The sequence below is a fragment of the Mycteria americana genome, chromosome 1, assembly GCF_035582795.1.
Source record: "Mycteria americana isolate JAX WOST 10 ecotype Jacksonville Zoo and Gardens chromosome 1, USCA_MyAme_1.0, whole genome shotgun sequence".
NCBI classification, from domain to species: Eukaryota; Metazoa; Chordata; class Aves; order Ciconiiformes; family Ciconiidae; genus Mycteria; species Mycteria americana.
In genome coordinates, this window is record NC_134365.1 from 118,615,606 (window position 1) to 118,633,469 (window position 17,864).

The following is a 17,864-nucleotide window of genomic DNA, read 5'->3' on the forward strand; positions in this document are numbered from 1 at the left end:
ACACCTCCCAAGGTGACAGCCCTTTACCGTCTGCTTCACCTACCGCCCAGCTCGCCCCACGCTGCCTGCCTTCCTCATGGCTCCCACCAGCCGTCACCCTTCCCAGCGCCGTTCCTCCAGCGTCTGCCTGCCTGCACGGCTCCGACTCCGAGGGGGCCTCCGGGCAGTACCGCAGCGCAGGCGTCGGACAACACGACAGCGACGGCAGCAGCTATAAACCCTTTCACCGGATTCCTGCCTTGTTACCACATCGAAACGGCAGCTCCTCCGGCCAGCTCTGGCGTTACCGCAGGCACGCCGTGCACGCCAAACTGAGCACGCGTTTCCAGCACAGAAGTAACACGGTGCCGGAGGGGCTCACCCAGGGGCGCGGCAAACTGTCATCAAACGAGGCCATGGTGAAAGAAGCCGAACATCTGAAGAGATACACTGCAACTTGAACTGAAGCATCGCAGGCCTCGGGGAGAAAGTACGTGACGTGCCGTGATTGCTGTCATGCAGAAGACCAGACTGGATCGGGGTCTTCACCTTTGGTTTCTGTTCTGCAAGCGATTCTCCAGAGCAAGAGCAGCCCTTGCAGAAATGCCTCCTGGCTGAACAAGCTCATCTGTGCTCACAGCAAAATGAACTTGCTTTCACAGGTACCTCCGGCGGATCCCCTCTCAAAGTACATTCCCAAGGATTCCCAAAGAGCTGCAGGTGCAGATGATCATAACCAGGTGCAGACAGATGACCACCACCACTGTTCTGGCCTCTGTTTCTGTGAATCTACGTATCAAATAGATCAAACAGGGCAACCTCCTCTCTGCGTGCATTTCCAGCTTTGCCTTCAAATCAGCCTCTCTGATGTTACTGCTTCTCTTTCATTACTGCTCGTTTTGTCTCCTGGTCCTGTCCATGGCTCTGGCCTTCTATTACGCTGTTTGCTACGTTGCCAACATCACCTCCTCTGTGCCCATCCAGCCTTTCTCTTCCTTCAAACTCACTCTTTGTACCAGTTCCTCCAAAAACACCTTCTTTCAATTCACGTTATTGCTTTCTTTATGACAGGGCTGTGAGATCTGAGTTTGCACAGGGCTGAGCACATCCCTTCCAGACCAACGTGGCAAATAAATCCTCTCAGAATGGGTGCAACAGCATCAAACAAGGTGGCAATATGCATGATGCTCCTGCACCAGATCACTGTTTACACACATACACACACACAGAAAAATGCTTGTAAATGTTTTCCAAGAGGGAGGAGAGACCAGAGAGCTCTTCTAACCTACACAGTTCTACAATTCTGTCATCTTTTTGCAAGCAAAATAATAAAGACTAGAACTGGAAACAGCACTGCTCACTTGACAGCATAGAGCAGAGATCCCCTTCCTTCTCCCAGCTCTGCTGTAGTGCCACAGCGTGACCTTTGCTGTGACACTTCACTTCTCAAAAAACAAAAAAACACATTACAATTCATTCCCATTAAAGCTGAGATGACATCAAAGGTCTTCTTCTGCAATGCACCTAGTAATCTACCAACAAAAGCTGTGATGCAAGTAAGTAGATAATTGTGACTATGCTTAAGACTGAGGAACATCACTACAGTGTAACATATTCTATTGTATCACCTGAAAAAACCTTGTAAATATAAACCAACAGTAAAAGTCCTCACTGCTCAGAAAATATTTCACACTTTCCCCTTCCTTCGGTCCTCTTTGAGAGGGTAAGGAGAGTTGACTAATGTAAATATGCTATTTAAATGAGGCATTTTTGACAGCCTCCTGAAGAGACGGGAGCTGGCCATGACTAGCAGCGCACAAACCGGAGACGGGCAGATGGGCTGGAGGCTGAGCCCCTGGGCCCCATCCCAGCCCACAGCCGCAGGAGCAGAAGGACTGACGGCGGCCACCGGGGCCACCAGCATCACGGCGGTACCGAGCGCCATGGCTGCCTCTTTGGCGCCGGGAAGACAAAGGTGTCCTTTCCAAACAGACCTGGCAAACTAAATTCAGGAACCCCTCTTGGCACCGGCTAAGACATAGATGAGGACAAGGAGCTGTGAAGTTTGCTTTCCTGTAGAAAGCAAATTTTACCATGGCAGAGAATTGCAGGCTCTGTCCTGTTTCAGGCCCAAAGGTGCCCACGCCTTCCACCGGCGTTTTCCGAAGGGACAATTTCGCCCCTAGAAGGTGGGGAGCTCTTCAGTTAGCACCAGTAAGAGGGAGATGATGTTTAGTTTGATAATGCGACTGTCAGTGGGATTTTGAAATGTCACTCCCACACCTAGCAGATGCAGTTGGCTCATTCCTCATTTTAGAAAAATGTACTGAAGTTCCTTTTGTAATTGATGCAAAATGTTTCACAAGGCTGGAGCTTTATTTTGGAAAAAAAAAAAAAACACCTTCTCATTCCCTTTCAATTGAAAGGCATTTTAATTAATTCTCTTGAACATATTTAAACTGTTCTATCCTTTTTAAAGACGTTTTTGCAGGGACAAGCTATCTCCTTAAGTAAAACCCATATGGCACAGAGCTGAACTAAAAATGCCCAAAACCAACACAAAAGAGTGAGCTGACGTTTCAGGAAGGTGGATCCTCCACCTGTCATCATTCTTGGCCCCGACTTTGCCAAAACATACATCTGTGAATAACTTCGGAAGGATGACCAAGACAAATGTTTGTATAATGGGAGCTTGAAAATGTAACTTGTTTTTAAAAAAGCATGTAAGGCAAATCACAACTGGAATGACAGTATAAAAAACAAGTGAGAGGAGACACCAAAAACCTGTGGGAGAAAGATGACGAGTTCCAATTAGTTTTGGTACCTTATCTTACAAGTGAGGTCACCCAATAATTTGTGTACCAAAACTAATCTATTAGATGAGCTGGGGTTTTTTTTTTAGTATCAATTTTCAATCCGTATAGAAATTGTCCCTTAAACACCACAAACCCACCTGCACTCTTCATATCCTCTCTACCCCTTCAAAAACTTCATCTTTGGACAAATGCACCTGGAAGAGGAGGAAAGCCCTACAAAACAGCCCCAGGTTTACTGTATCTTGAATCCAGGATACATGAAAATGTGCATGTGGAAAGAAAATTTATTCCTCAGTTAAAATTTCACTCGGAAATAAATCTTTGATTTGTATCCTGTGGCAACTAAATCTCCTCTCCCTGCAAGCCCTGACATTGAACTTCACGGAAATTGGACCAGGCTGCTAGGAAAACTGCCATGACATTTTCTAAGGGCCCAGATCTATATACCCATATGCTGGTCTTTAACTTCATCAGCTAAACATATTGGATTCGTTTCTTAAGGTCAGAACAACATTATTTACCCTCTGTTCCATCATGCAAAGTTTAAAACTGAACTCAATTGGTTTTGCTATTTGTCCTAAAACTAAGGCAATGATCACTTTATCATCAGCATTAAATTCAGCTTGTTCTTAAAACTCATCACAGTTCTCTAAATTGCTCTTCTGTTTTCACAGGGCGGGGTTGGTTGAATTTTCTTCAAGAAAACTGGCTATATACAAATACATCAGCCCATGAAACGGTTGCCAACATTTGGTAGAGAAAGGAAGACAAACATACCCTGTACCAAATTCTGTGCAGTTGTTATCCTCCATTACACAAACACTTGGCAGGCTGCCATTATAAAATTTATGCACTAAAATTAGCACTCACAATTGCAATCAGTTGCAACAATCAAGCGTAAGTAATTAAAAAAAAAAAAAAAGAAGGTGAGTGTGGAAAACAATGTTACAGCACTGCAGTGGTTCCTCTATTTATTTATAATGATGTCCAATACAGTCTTTCTATCCATGGTTCCTACGGCTGCAAGCACACGACCCATAAGCAGAGTAATTTCTCAACAAGAAGCTTCCTTCTGCAATGCCCCAGAACGTTTCCTTGTCCTTTCATTTTTGGCACTCTCTCCCCATCTTGAGGAAGGAGGCTGGGAAGGGACCCTACAAACTCTCCAGTGCAGAAGATGCCTGCCTCCATCTCCTCACACCCCAGCTTTATCCAGCACCTCTTGGGCTGCTTCACATACACATGCATGCACCCCCTTTTCCTTGCCCCTATTTCTGCAGACAAGCGACCTGGGCGCCGCTGCCCTCGCCGCCCTTCCTCGCCCAGGACCCATCTGCACGGTGCTAAGAGAGGGGACGGTGCAGCTCCGCAGGACCCCCTCGGGGACACCCTGGCCCTGGCTCTATAGATTCGTCCCGGGGATGAATCCCATCTCTGGCGCTGGCTGTCGAGCAGCAGAGCACAGGGGCTTTCCAGGAGGGCAGGGAGGGACAGGTCCCCAAAGCAGCACCAGGGCTGCCTGTCACCGTAACAACTTGCAGAGCGGGGATGTGCACATCACCACTTTGAAAACATAGGCCTTAGTTTCTCGCTACGGTGTGGGGAGGGGTTAAGGGTTAAAATCCATCTTTACCAACCAACAGCAAAGCATCAGGAACACTCCTCAAAAAGATTTTCATGACTGTGAATGACTTTAAGACAACTACACAGCAACTCGGTTGATATGCATTTTTTTTATCATCCTCTTTGATGCAGATGGTATATACTGCGTATGGTGCGGTGCCAGAGCAGAACTCAAAGTTACAGGCAGCTTTGTACAGATTTTTCCCCCTTGAAACAACAACTCATGAAACTAGTAATAAATGTTATATTGTTTGGAACGAAAAGCAGATAACGTATATAAACTTCTGGAAACTAAACACATATGGCAAGAATACGCTAGAGAATATAGGCTACTCTAGAGAATGCACATAATGAAAAAAACCCTCTCTGTGTAATTGAGTGTACATCTACATCTGATTGTCTCCCACATGCATACAAGCAAATCAATGTCTGGCATCCCACTTTAATCTGAGCAGTCCTCCATCTTCTATACTAACAATCTACGTAACTTCTGGCCCCCAAGAACCTACATCTTGCATGTCAGCACACATTCAAACTGAATTACCCGCCACTGTTTTAATTCACTCTGGGTTTTGGGTGTTTTCGTTTTGTTTTGGGGTTTTTTTGTTTTGTTTTTTAAAAACAGGTCACAGCTGTATTATAAAGGAATAAAGATAGATAAATAAGCATATGCTATTAAATGAACATTTTAGTTTTCCAAAGAGAGGAGTAAGAAAAGCTTGCACAGTACAGTTTGATCAAATCAGAAGCAAAGCCCTCAGGTACTATACATTTGTCTCCCTTCCTCAGTTCCTAACAGCTCTTCTGACCCAGACCTATCACACTGAAGAGAAAAACGAGCATAAACTCATCATTCTTTGTATCATCTAAAAGCTACTTACAGTGGTCAACGTGAAACAAATTAAGCCGTTTGGGACACAATAGAGCGCCCACCAGCACAAGTTTAAGAATTTTCCATGGACGTCACTTGGCCTTGGTCCAAGCCCGAAATGTCATTTCTCACTGACATCCTTTTGCACCATGAAATTCATGTTCACAATTCATATCAGATAAAGCCAAAGAGGCATCTCAGCAAAGCGTGCAGAGAACCAGCTGACTCTTCAGCAAAGTCTACCATAAAAAAAAAGCGTATGGGCATGATAAAAAATGGATTTAGTATAATACTGGTTCATACGACACTAAATAGAAGCTGGTATCTAGCACATCTTGCCTTTATTTTACTTTTTCATTGAACGCACCTGTTCTTCACATTCAAGATGAGAGCTAAGCTGTTTAAACAGCCAAATTACTTTGAGAGCTATTTCCCTTAGCACACAAGCAAGCCCAGGCAAGAGAAACCATCCCCTCCAAAACACAGCTTCTCCCCAGAGACAGTGCAGGGGGAAATCTGTAGAGTAAATACGCTCTGTGACTGCAGAACAAGCCTCACACTCGGCGTTTCAGCACAGTGTTATCCCATGATTGCTTTTTTCCTCCCCTTCTCTGACATGCATGTTGCAATGGGTTCTACCGTCAAACTCAAAATCAATTCGGCTTTTTTGCTCGCAGACTGAGCCGCACAGACTGAACCTGCAGGTTCAAGTTGCTGCACCTCTCCACCCCTCCAGGCAAACCAGCCAGCATCAGAAGAAGGTGACTGTCAAAAATTATACCGGAAAACAAGAGCTACAAAAATACTTTTTATATGAAAAGTCTTTCAGTTGAGGGATGAAAGTTTCTTTTCAAAGGAGAAGAGAAATCCCAGAAGACCCATCCATCCTGTGGCCATTCACCTGGGAGGATCAGACCTGTCTTGGGAAGAAGAGCAGGAACCTGAACCCAGGCTCCCACTTCCCAGCCGAGCCCCTCGATCACTGCCAAGGCCATGGTCATCATTTGAGTCCAGAGCGGCTTCTTTACTCCCTCTCTGATTCAAATCCAGTTTTAAACCCAAGCGTAATGAGAACATTTCTGAATTCTTCAAGTTTTCTAGGAGAGCATTTACATTTTCAATGCAACTGCAATTAAAAGTTATGCATAAAACACAGGGGTGATGTCAAGTTATTTAAAATTCCTCATTTTGAGTTTGCATTAAGATTAAGAGGAAAAACAGCTAGGGAAAGGTTTTAAAAAAATATATGAGCTGTAAGGGTTAGTTTTAAATATAGCAAAAAAGGAGATGGCTAGAGGAAAGAATTTGGAGGAGAACTGAAGCTGATAATCAGGAAAGGGGAATATAACAACACACCAGACTGAAGAATGCCCTCCAAAAGCAATGAAAAGATAATCATTGCAAAAAGCATTGCCACAGCAGATAATAATCAGCAGCTGAACACATCTCTATAAATTCTCATGCTCCTGCAGTGCTACAGAAATGCAATGATATCCCAAATAGTGGAATTTTCTTAGATTGGAGAGATAGGGAAAAGAAAATGGCCACGCTCTGGAAGTATCTTAAAATATTTCCTGTGTTGACTAGTACAAAAACCAAATAGTAGCAGAGACTTATATACCCATGTTCCCAGAAGGGAAAGATCTCGTTAATTGGCCGTCCCACTCCTCAGCCTAGGAAGCGTGCTGCCAAGCTGCTCCAGGTACCAGGGGCAAAAGGTCCAAGAGCAGCCACTTAAGTAGATAACTTCAAACATGGCATGGCCAACCCAGGCACTACACGTCTTTCAAGATCAGGTGCTCGCTGAGCAGACGACTGTTCAGATAACAAGCTGTAAACAAAATCATATACATGGATACACAGAAGAAATACTTTGGCTTCAAAGGCATTTTTCTTCAGCATGTAAACATTGCAGGAATTTCTCTCGTGTCTCAAATAGCATTACTCTGCGCACAAAGTCAAGTCCACTCACAGCACAGTTTATTTTTGTCCGACCATTAGAAACAAAACGACAGCCTTTAACTACTCAGAGAGACTGCAGCACAACATCCTGAGGTTCAGAGATGCTCTGCAACGATGGGATAAGCTATTTTTGGAAATTTATCTGGTTGCTAGGGCAAATTCTTGTAATGATGCACACCATCCACCAAGCAGAATCTGGTTTGCAAGTCAGGAGAGGAGGAAAAATTAAGATGAGAGATGACTAACCACAGTAACGTGAGAAACCAAATTAAATGCCATGCTATACAGAAACATGGTTAGGGCTTCCATCAAGACTCAGCTGAACTCCTACATGAAACACGCCTGGTTGTTTTGAGCCAACAGAGCCTAGATCACAGGCTTGAAAGAAATTTCAAAAGGTTGTACAAGGCATCCTGCTGCCCCCAAGGCAGGATTAACTATATCTAAATAGTACCTTATGCAGAGCATTCCACTACTGAATCATAAGCATTTGTTCATACAACTCTCTTGTATCAATATTATTTGTCTTTTACACAAGGGAGTAAATGAGGCAGACAGAAACGAAGCAGTTAGCCCTCAATTGCACGCTAAGTCTCCTGCAAAATTAGGAAATCACTCCAAATGCTCAAAAACCCACAAATAACCGATGGATCCGTTTTCTAAGAGCTGTACGCATGGATATCTTCTCATTTTCAAAAGTACTGGAGCCTCGGTTCGCATCAACCTGTTACACATCTGGATAGTCTTACGTATTTTATAAAAGACCATAACAGCTTTTCTATCCGAATTCTAAGCTTTCAGCTCAAGAAACGTCTTTTGAAAGTTAACAGGGCAAAGATGGTAAAGAAAGAACAAAGGGAGGAGAGAGGGGAGTTATAAGCTATTTTCCATTTTCTCCACGAACAGTGAAGAATGGAAACTTGCGTGCTAATGTTCAAAAACACCAGCTTTGGATGACGCAAACTGGAAAAGGTTGTGTAATTTATACCTTACTGCCACATCTTCTGGTCAGCTTTGCGCTGAACTCAACTGAGATGATAAGAAAGTGTGCAGATCACGTTTAGGAAACCGCCATACTCCTCTTGGTAGCTGAGCGCTTTGCATGTCAGAAGAAAGCTTCTGTAATTAACACAGTATCTCCCTTACAACTGAGAAAGAGTATTTAATTAGGCTTTCAACTGTTGAGGAGAGGCTTACGTAATAATCTCACTTAGGCCTCACAGTCAAGAAAAGTGCCTACCAAGAGTTGGTCGAACCGAGGTGCACCTCACTGGTAACAGACAGTACTCCCAACGCAACCTGGCATTAAAACTGCGTTAGTGTGCTCTTTTCCTCCATTTTGACTTCCGAAATGAAAAGGTTCGAATCGATGAGAGATTTAAACATTGCCAAGACCATGAACTAAGTGAAATTCAGTAAGCCACCAGACTTAAAACATTACTGCTGTAATCTGTAGGAGCGACGCTATGAGCGGAACGACCACCGAGACGGAAGCCGAAACCTCTGCCACAGGCGACCGACGGACATCCAGCGGGGCAGACACCTCTGCCGCAGTCCTGGGCACGTTTCGCAGGCCTCTGGTCAGCAGGGGTTGCAACTCTCTTCGCTGGAATAACCATGAAGCAGGCAACATACAAGACGCCGATTTGTCCTTCTGTGCCAACACAGCGCACCCCCAGCCCCCCGCCTTTACGAAAGAGCGGTTTTCAGATGAAGGTCCATCTGACTCGTTTACCTTTGGGCTGCAGATTCCTCACGTACATGTGCGTGACATAGGGACCCCCTGCAAGGATCGTCCCTGCCCATAGAGCGGCACAGCCCTGGCAGGAGGGATAGAAGCGGGACCCCAAGGGACGGGCCAGCACACCAAACCAGGCAGCAAGCCCTCCCCATTTCTACTGAACATGCAGAGCTTCAACGCCGCTCAGAGCCGAAGCGGCAGCCCTGCTTCTGCTCCTCCGCTCAGGAAACAAATCAACCCTTACTCGATGGAGCGTTTGGGCAAGTAAAGATAAGGACCTAGCTGAACTATTCAGAGCTCAAACTGCACCTGCCTTCAAACCCTTATCCACCGTGACACCAAACACAAGGTTTTGTACTCTTCCAGCTGCCTCCCAAAAACCTCTTCAAATGGGACTGCTTTATATGTGGGATTTCCCTAGCCAGTCACAAAAACCTGGCAATTCTCCATATCCACAGCGCGTTCTGCTGCGTGAGCTCCAGCCGAGTCACCGGCAGCACTCGGCGGCAAAGCACAAGCAAGAGTAAGGTGCTCCCGAGTTTCTGCAGTGCTCCCAAGATACTTCTCAGGCCCTGTAAGGACCACACTGTGCACGTGGGTACACACATGCGGCAGTTCAAGAAACAGCCTTGCTCGCTTTAGGTACCGTTACAGAGGCTAATGCTTCTAAATAACTCAAGTTTGAAAAATGGGGCTTAAGTACCATTGAAACCTAAGATCATAAAGAGAAAAAGCACACGTGCACATGCTCCTAAGAAACCAAACAGCTTTTCAAAACAGCATTTCTCTGACATGCTCCTAAAGAAAGCTTTTTTTACTTAAACCACCATCAACTGAAAAGCAGGAGAAAGACTTCAACAAATTTGTCAGTAAATACTCCCATTCTACACAGGTAAAAACACTGGCACAAAAGTAATCTAATAACTTGCTAAGCTGGTAAAATGCCATTATAAATTACAATATATATGCACATGTGATATTTGTATATGAACATATACATATATCACAACGTATACCTTTTTTTAAACAACTTCAGGAGAGAGTTTGGTCATACGATGACCTACCTGTACAGAAAAGACTAAAGGGGAAGATAATCTCTAATCCAAGTGAAATCCATCGCAGTCAGGAGACCCATCCTATTGACAAAGATCGGACAGGGAATGAGGAGACCCAGCTTTTATTTCCTGCAGCATCGTTTCCTTCTGGGCAGCCCCACTACATCTCCCCAGGCCTCTGCTGCTTCTTCAGTCGTTGCCCTTACAGGCAGGCTGGCAGCTTATTTATGGAAAGGGCTCAGCTTTGCTACGGGTGTGAGCGTTTACCTGCATTAAGGTCCTCATCTCCCTCCAAAGGTCCTTGCGGACAGATAAGCTAGCTTCTCTTGTCCACTTCCCGCTGAAGGGAATATAGTTTAATAAATATTAGGAGGGAATCTGCCTGTAGCTTTACTAGACTGCATAAATGGTTAAAATTTTCCTAGAGCAGCAGGAAGCTTGTGGGGAGGACACAAAATGCACAGCTGCACAAATGAAAGATTAGGGAAGGAGGATGGAAGGTACCAGGAGGTCTGAAATATTTTTGGTGAGATACATACACGGGCTCACTCAGTCTCCTGACAAGTACTCTGATTTTAAAAGGCGTTTTAATCTGCCTTAGATCTATATAAACAAAGATCATAGAAACAATTGTATATAGCAGCCTGGGAAAGAGGAATACCAGTATCATCTTTCACTTTGTAGCTTTATGTTGGAGAGGAGCGAGGAGAAGGAAAGAGGGAAGTAAAGCAACCATGCTCAGCATCACGGCTCGACATGAACAGGCCTGTTTCTTTTGTTACTTTGGGCCATCAGGATAATTAAATCCTTTATAATAGCCACTGATCCGCATCAGACAGCGCGTATAACTGTGAGCCAAGTTCTCCAAGTTGCACAAAAGAGCTGTTACGTATTGCAAAATAGCCTCTGCGCCTTGCTCGCAGCTTTCGGGACAGATTCTGGCGCCGCTACTTCAGCGGCGCTGTACCACGCCAATCGGCCAGACTGACGGACAGCCTCAGCCCACGCCGGCCACGGAGCCCCGCACATGGAGGTCCGGTGCCTTTTTGGGAGCGAGGTGGTACCCCAGTGTCTGAGGTACAGCCTGCCCCGTGCCGCCCGGGGAACTCCGCGGTTCGACCACAGCTCGGACGCCGCACGCGTTTTTGGAAGAGCGGCAGAGTTGATGGAAAGGTCAGTCTGAGTCGCTGCATTTCTGTTTCCACCCCTCCTCCTCCAACTGCAGAGTTTCTAAATTAATCTGGGTCTTTAGGCTTGTTGGCTTTTGTTGCCATTTCTTAAAGAAAAGCCCAGCTTTCACGCTACAAACTACAGGGCTGAAGTCCCCAGACAAGTTTAGTAAGTGCTTTCTGCAATTCGCCTTTGCCCTTATTCATCCAAGTGTACTCCCTTAAGTGTCTCCTACAAATCTAAGATAGGAAACGCGCTTAGTTTCTTCCTTGTTTTCCCCTCCCTGCAATGTTTTAATCAAAATGCGCCAGCCAGCTACATCCAGCAGACGCGGGGTGGATGGGAACAGCACCGCTTTGTACAGATTACACTCGAGGAGTCACATCAGCGGGGTGCAGCCTGAACCAATACCCCCCTCCCCCCCCCCCAAATCCTGACCTCTGCTACTCAGAGGTCTCTGACTTGGGGATGCCAGAGGGCAAGAAATCCCGCTTCTGTGCAACAAGACATTGTTAAAGGGAAAATTCCTTTTCTAAATCCTTGACAAGGAGATCTGTGTATGTATGGCCCACAGCAGAAATAATCCTATGCCTGCTAAAATCAAAGAGGAATTTACTGACCAGCTCTCACACACTGCAGGGACCCAGCCAAAGCCTAGAAACTTGCACTGGCTGCCCTGTGACAACGTAACACCTTTTCTATTTTAGTTTCACTTAAGTACAGGAGGGGGAAAAAAAAAAATTAGTAAAAACGTGTTTAACTAATAACTGGAAACTTTCTGTTAAACTAATCAGAGCGCTATACTTGGGTAGGGGTGTGCTGCGGCTTCCTAGGACGCAGTAACCAACCAAACATAACCCACCATCGGCTCCTGGCAGGATCAGCTGCTCGGCTGCAACAGCACGCATCTGTTAGCACTGGCAATTTACAACTGGAAAGTATTAGGGAGGGCTGATTAATTGCTACAATATGAAATTTCCATGCCTTCATTTTACATTAGCGGCTTCGCAGTTAGCAAAAACCCAAGGGAAAACCAGAAAAGGAGGGAGGTGGTGGGGAGGAGAAAGCAGCCCCTCTCAGTCACGTCCAGGGCCAGGAACATCCTCGGAGGATGCTCCCTTTTCAGCAGGGCTTCAGCTTTCATCAGAAACAAACGAGGCCTCCACGCTTTCAGGCTACGCAGAAAATGGCACGGGTGGGAGCTGACACAGCGACGTCCTCCAGAGCCCCCAGACAGCCCCAGTGCCCCTCTCTGCCGTGGGGAGGCTGGCAGGGCTGGTGGCCCGGGGGCATGCGGCACTGCAGAGGGACCACAACGGCCACAAGATGGATGGAGGCAACACCATCCATCCTCCTTCCCCACCTCCCTCCTCTTCTCTTCCCCCCCCCCACCCCCCCAAAAGGAGGGGTGAGGATTACACGGTGACTCCAAGGCTGCTAACCTCTTGCTTTGCACCCCCCTCCCTGCCCAGCCCCCAGTGCCACACGTAGGGACCAGCCACCTTAAAAAATGGAGACCGTGAAGAGCCACCTTCGCCTTACCAGAGCGCAGGAGCAGGCCCAAGCACAGGCACCTAAACAGGCATGGGGGCCAGTGATAGCCATCGGAAAACCCCAAATCCTCTGTCAGAGGGCAAGCTCACCACCAGCCCAAGGCGCAGGGATGCACTGCACAGAGACGCCGGTGTCGCAGGCTTCCCGCCGAGATGCTCGGGTCCGACCTGTCAGCACAGGGACAATTTGCACCCGCTGCCAAAGCGAGAAGTAGGAAACCCCACCACGTCTTGCTCCCTGGATGGAGCAAAGCAAGACAACGACTTTTTTGTCGTCTCCCCTGCATCCCTTCCTCTCCCCTCCGCACGCAGGCAACGGGCTTATTTCCAACACGCTTTGCGATACGAACTCAGACGAACAAAAGAACAAAAACTCTCGCCCCCTCCCTCTGGAGGAGAGGCGAAAATTCAGAGTTCGGTCTGTCACTCCGCTGCTAGCTGGCACCGCTGCTGCCGGTGCCACACGGGCCGCCGAGCGCCGGGTAATTTCACACGCCATATGTGCAGCAATCGGGAAGCGCTGAGAGCACAGGGCTGGAGGAGCAGCCGCTGCCTGCAAATCAGTGGTGCTCCAGGGAGGGAGAAGCAGCAAAACAACGTCCACAAGCAACCTGTCACATGCAGTCTTTCCAAGGTGACATAATGCCCCTGGACATGCTCCCAGTCCAACGTGAAAGGCGCATGGACACAGGGCACGCTACGGCATCACCCAGCTGCACGTGCAGTGCCACAGGCAGTGATAAACCCAAAACGCGGCATCCACCCCTACCACCACACGACCCGCAGGCAGGGATCTGGGGGGCCAGTATGCCACGCAGTGACAGGCAAGGTCAGGGCAGCAGACCCAAGGGCACTGCACACACGGCTGGTTGCGTGCCATGCACCTAGCTGAGCCCAGCGGCTCTGCCCCGTCCCCCCAGCCTACTGCCGTACTCCTGGGATCTCTGCCTCCGGCTGGAAAACCCACCGGCACGTTTCCAGGATGGCCACTGACAGGGACCCACACCAGGCAGGAGAGCAGGGTGCAGGCAGAACAGCCCTCGGCAGTGATCAGTGATGCACACACCGGGTGCAAGAGATGAGCATCTTCTTGCCTGGGAAGAGAAATCCCCTCCTTGCAAGGAGCTCCACCGGTAGGAATACAGCACTGCCAAGCTTCAGGCATCAAAACCTTGAGGTCTACTTCACACATGGGGTTTTCCAAGGTTTTTTGGTTGGTTTGTTTGTTTGTTTTTTTTTGTTTTTTTTTAACAGCTGCTAACCATGTGACAAATTTTAAGCAATTGAGACTCAAATCCTCATAATTAAAGAGGCACCGAAATGAGGAAGGAGGACGGGACACACGACACAACAGACACCCACACACTTCAACTGTAAAAACCTAAGAGGTAGAACAGCACAGAAGTTCTTGTCCCAGAAGTAGCAAAGCTTTATTTTTTTATTTCTTGAAAACACCTCAGTCACTGAAGAAAGAAAAAAAAAAAAGTAAGTTTTAAAAACATTATCTGATACATCATTTGTACTCACCTTGACAAGATCTCTTATTTTTCAAAGGTCTAACAGCTTCTAGGTGAATACAGCAGCTCCAGAAAGAGAAAGTTTGACAGTACTATCTGCAGAGAGATACCTTGAAAGCAGAGCGTCTGAGTTTTAATCTGTGTAGTCCCATTAACAGATTTTGGCCTTCACCGTTCCTCCACTTGGCTTCTCCTTAGCAGAAGAGTCTGGAGACGAGTCGTGGGGCAGCTCTGGGACAAACACGAGAAGCCTCTCTGGAGAGCTGGGCTCCGGCAATCAGGGGTGCAGGGCTGACGCACCAAATGGCTGCGCCCCGCGTCGAGCCTCGCCGCCAGGTACCAGCACGCTCCCCTGCGCAAAGAGCAAACACAGAGCTGACAAGTGCAGCCTTCAGCTACGGTACGGCATTTTGCTTGTGTTTTATGTAACCATTTATGACTGTTATTCAATTATGAAGGAGAGCTTACCATGGAAACTGCAAGGAGGTGTTTTGTTTAAGATACAGAGCACACTTTTTAAGTAAGAGCTGTTCATCTCTAATATGCAAACATCTGAATTGCATTCAAGGTTTCACATTTAGACACGTTTCCCAGAAGACGGCCAGTCCTGCTTGGAGGCTGTGCACGGCACGCCACGCTTTAAAACAAAGAATTTTTAAATTTTTCCTTCCTAAAGCTAAAAAGCCAGGTGAAACGAAGGAACAGATCTGCTCCTTTACGCGGCCATTGTAGGGTCCGGCGGGAAATGCCATTTTCCGCTGAGGCCCCATGGGACCGTAGCGGCTTAGCAGGCTGCCAGCATACATCAGCCCCTCAAACTGCTAAGCCTCAGGGACCGGTCCCAGTCCTGTACGGCCCACAGTCAGTCGGTAAGTGACCTAGTAATCCAATTAGGCAGCAACACAGGCTGTCTAAAGAAATAAAACAAAAGGGAATGGAGAAGGGAAAAGTAACAGGAAAGAAATTATACCCAAAGCAAAGCATCTCCTCATTATTCCCCTAATCTGCAGCTGCGAGCAGGAGCTTAGCTGGGTGCCCAGTGCCTGGGAGAGGGGGAGAACAACCTACGGAAAGCCCAGCTCACATCCCAGCCTGGAAACCCCCCGTCACCAAACACAAGAGCTGCTCGCTGGGTGTATGGAAGACCAGGCAGCAAAGAGACAGTCCTTTCTAGCCAGCCTGGTCGGTAAAGCTTGGCGTGATTTCTCCAACCTGTTCTAGCTATTCAAAGTGCTTCTCTGGCTTTTGTCGTACCACATTCAGCCATTGCCAGGTATTCTGAGTGCGTTATCCAGAAAACCATGTGGCTGCAAAGGGACAGGGGAGGGACACCAAGATTATGCCTTCTGAACACAGCTGGGTGGCTCCCACGAGCGCTCCCTCAAGGTGCCCACTCCTGGCTGCCCAACCCCAAAGAGTACCCCATGCTTTTCAGAGGATGCCCCACATCTAGCGTGAGCATGAACAAGCACACCAGAAACCACCCATTCAGCTTTAAAGGTCAGACCCCCTGGGAAGAGAAGGGAAACGCAATTTCGCAAGGCACTGTGAAAAACACAACTGCAAAAAGGGGATTTCTGGTTAAAACAAATGTTTAAACTGCCGGTGGTTCTCACACACCTAAGAAATGAGCACAGCCAAAGTTTTAAAAACATATTTTAAGCAACCTCCTAGCTGAGCGCAAGCTTCCACTGGGCCGTAAGACAACTACAACTCAAACACAAAGCAAGAGATCTCAGCCACCGATGGATTTGTTCATGAGTGTGAAAGCTCAAAAGCACGAAAACTATCACATCAGCTTCTATGCTGGAGGCCCAAACAAGGGCATTACCCAGGGTTTTCGAAAACAACAAAACGAAAGAAAAAAAATAGCCTTATAAATGCCATTGCTCTGGAAAATTAGCATTTTTAATAGGAAAGTAACCATAAGGCTTGTTTTATATGATGATAACTATCAGCATTCTGCAGAATAAACACATTTAGATGGCCGACCATGACAAGCATTTCAAGAAGTAATGGTCTTTAAGTGTCAGCAAAGACATAATTAAGCTGAATATTGAGAAGAGCTTCACAGCTGTGAGTACAGTTAATCAATGAAATGGGTTCTCGGAAAAGCCAGTGATGGTCCACATCAGCTTTCAGTCCTATATTCTTGGGTTCAAGAAGAATGTAATTAATACCCTACTGAAGGTGATGGAGACCAGCCTTGTGAACCTCGATGTAGACAGTAACCAGCCATTAACCCACTGCCTGTGAAGCCTTTTGGGGAGCTGCTGTGCTGTAACCCTGCTGGGGATGGGGAAAGTTAATTCACAGGTGAGATGATTTTATGTCATTTATAGGAAGAAGGATTGCTGATAGGAAGTTGGTGATGGCGTGTTCAGCACTGACATAGTGCACAGTGGCACAGCAGTCACGGTACAAATCCTTGGGCTCTTCCTTAATAAGAGGAAATGTAACGTTCCACAAGAAGTGGTGTTATGCTACTGTGTTTTAGCTATGAATGCCTTGGTCTTCAGAGCATTCACTGTGAGCCTATAATGTTTTGGCCATAGTTACACACCTTAATTGCTTGATCTCCTGGTTTTACGAACGCTGGTCTTGTGGCAGCAAATTGATCAGACTCTGAGGTTTCACTTTCTGCATGGTGGTTAAGCTGACGGAGCGAGCCACGGACAAACTTCTGGCATCTGAGCAGGTCTGCTAATTTGGGGTTGTTGGAAAGGGACAGGAGACATCCAACGGACATCCAATTGTGCTTGCTTTGGCAGCACGTATACTAGTGTTGGAATGATAGAGAGAAGATTAGCATGGCCACTGTGCAAGGATGACACACAAATCTGTGAAGCGTTCCATGTTTTAGGGAAGTGGTCACGGCACCAAGCCTGTCAGAGTTCAAGGAGCATCTGGATGATGATCTTATTCATATGGTTTAGTGTTAGGCAGTCCTGCGAAGAGCAGGGAGTTGGACTCGATGATCCTTATGGGTCCCTTCCAACTTGAGATATTCTATGATTCTATGATTATATGATGATAACTATCAGCATGTCAGGGTTTTTTTAATGGTTTCTCCATTATCGTAACAAAAGCGTGCTGAGCATCTTGGTTGAACTGCAGGAGTTAATTCATAACAACCTGACTTCTCAGAGATAATTTTGCAAACAAGCAGCGATGAGGATGCACTTCTCCTACCACTGATTTCTTTTATGAATAACTTTAACAGCCCTCTAAGTCTGCAGAGAGATCCAGTTATTTATCAAGATGGACCTGCAATCCAAAATCAAAGTTTGAAAGCAAGATAGGTTAAGGAGCTGGGCATCCACCTCTGGCTTAGAAAAATCCTTCTCCTGAATATTATCATAAAGGACTCACTTTTGCTCTGTATTCTGACACACGACACTGCACAGCATCGCCTATCAATGAAGCGATGCCTCTTGGTAGCTGTTTGCCATGCTACCAAAACCTTGGCTGAGCATGGCCAGGCCCCGTTTTGAGACAGAGCGGCTCCTGCACTGGTCCAGCTCCTACACCAGGGGCTCCCCTGGACAAGAGAAGACCCAGGGGCAGCCAAATTGCC

At 46.8% G+C, this 17,864-nt stretch overlaps 1 protein-coding gene and 1 non-coding gene across 7 annotated transcripts in view; one reads left to right on the plus strand and one right to left on the minus strand.

The window, feature by feature from the left end:
• Positions 1-17,864, minus strand: part of TIAM1 (TIAM Rac1 associated GEF 1) — a 194,372-nt gene that overhangs the window by 141,558 nt on the left and 34,950 nt on the right. For 5 of the 6 annotated variants that reach the window (XM_075517310.1, XM_075517289.1, XM_075517318.1 and 2 more), the window contains exons 1-2: positions 16,851-17,066; positions 14,298-14,639 (exon numbers count right to left, since the gene is read on the minus strand). The exons of the other annotated variant lie outside the window; for it this stretch is intronic. The gene's annotated coding sequence lies outside the window, so the exon portion shown is untranslated. Of the gene's footprint in view, positions 1-14,297; positions 14,640-16,850; positions 17,067-17,864 lie in introns of those variants that run through there. 6 annotated transcript variants of the gene reach the window in all.
• LOC142405103 (U6 spliceosomal RNA) lies at positions 17,043-17,149 on the plus strand. Its single transcript, XR_012774077.1, has one exon. It is a non-coding gene; the product is annotated as a U6 spliceosomal RNA (small nuclear RNA).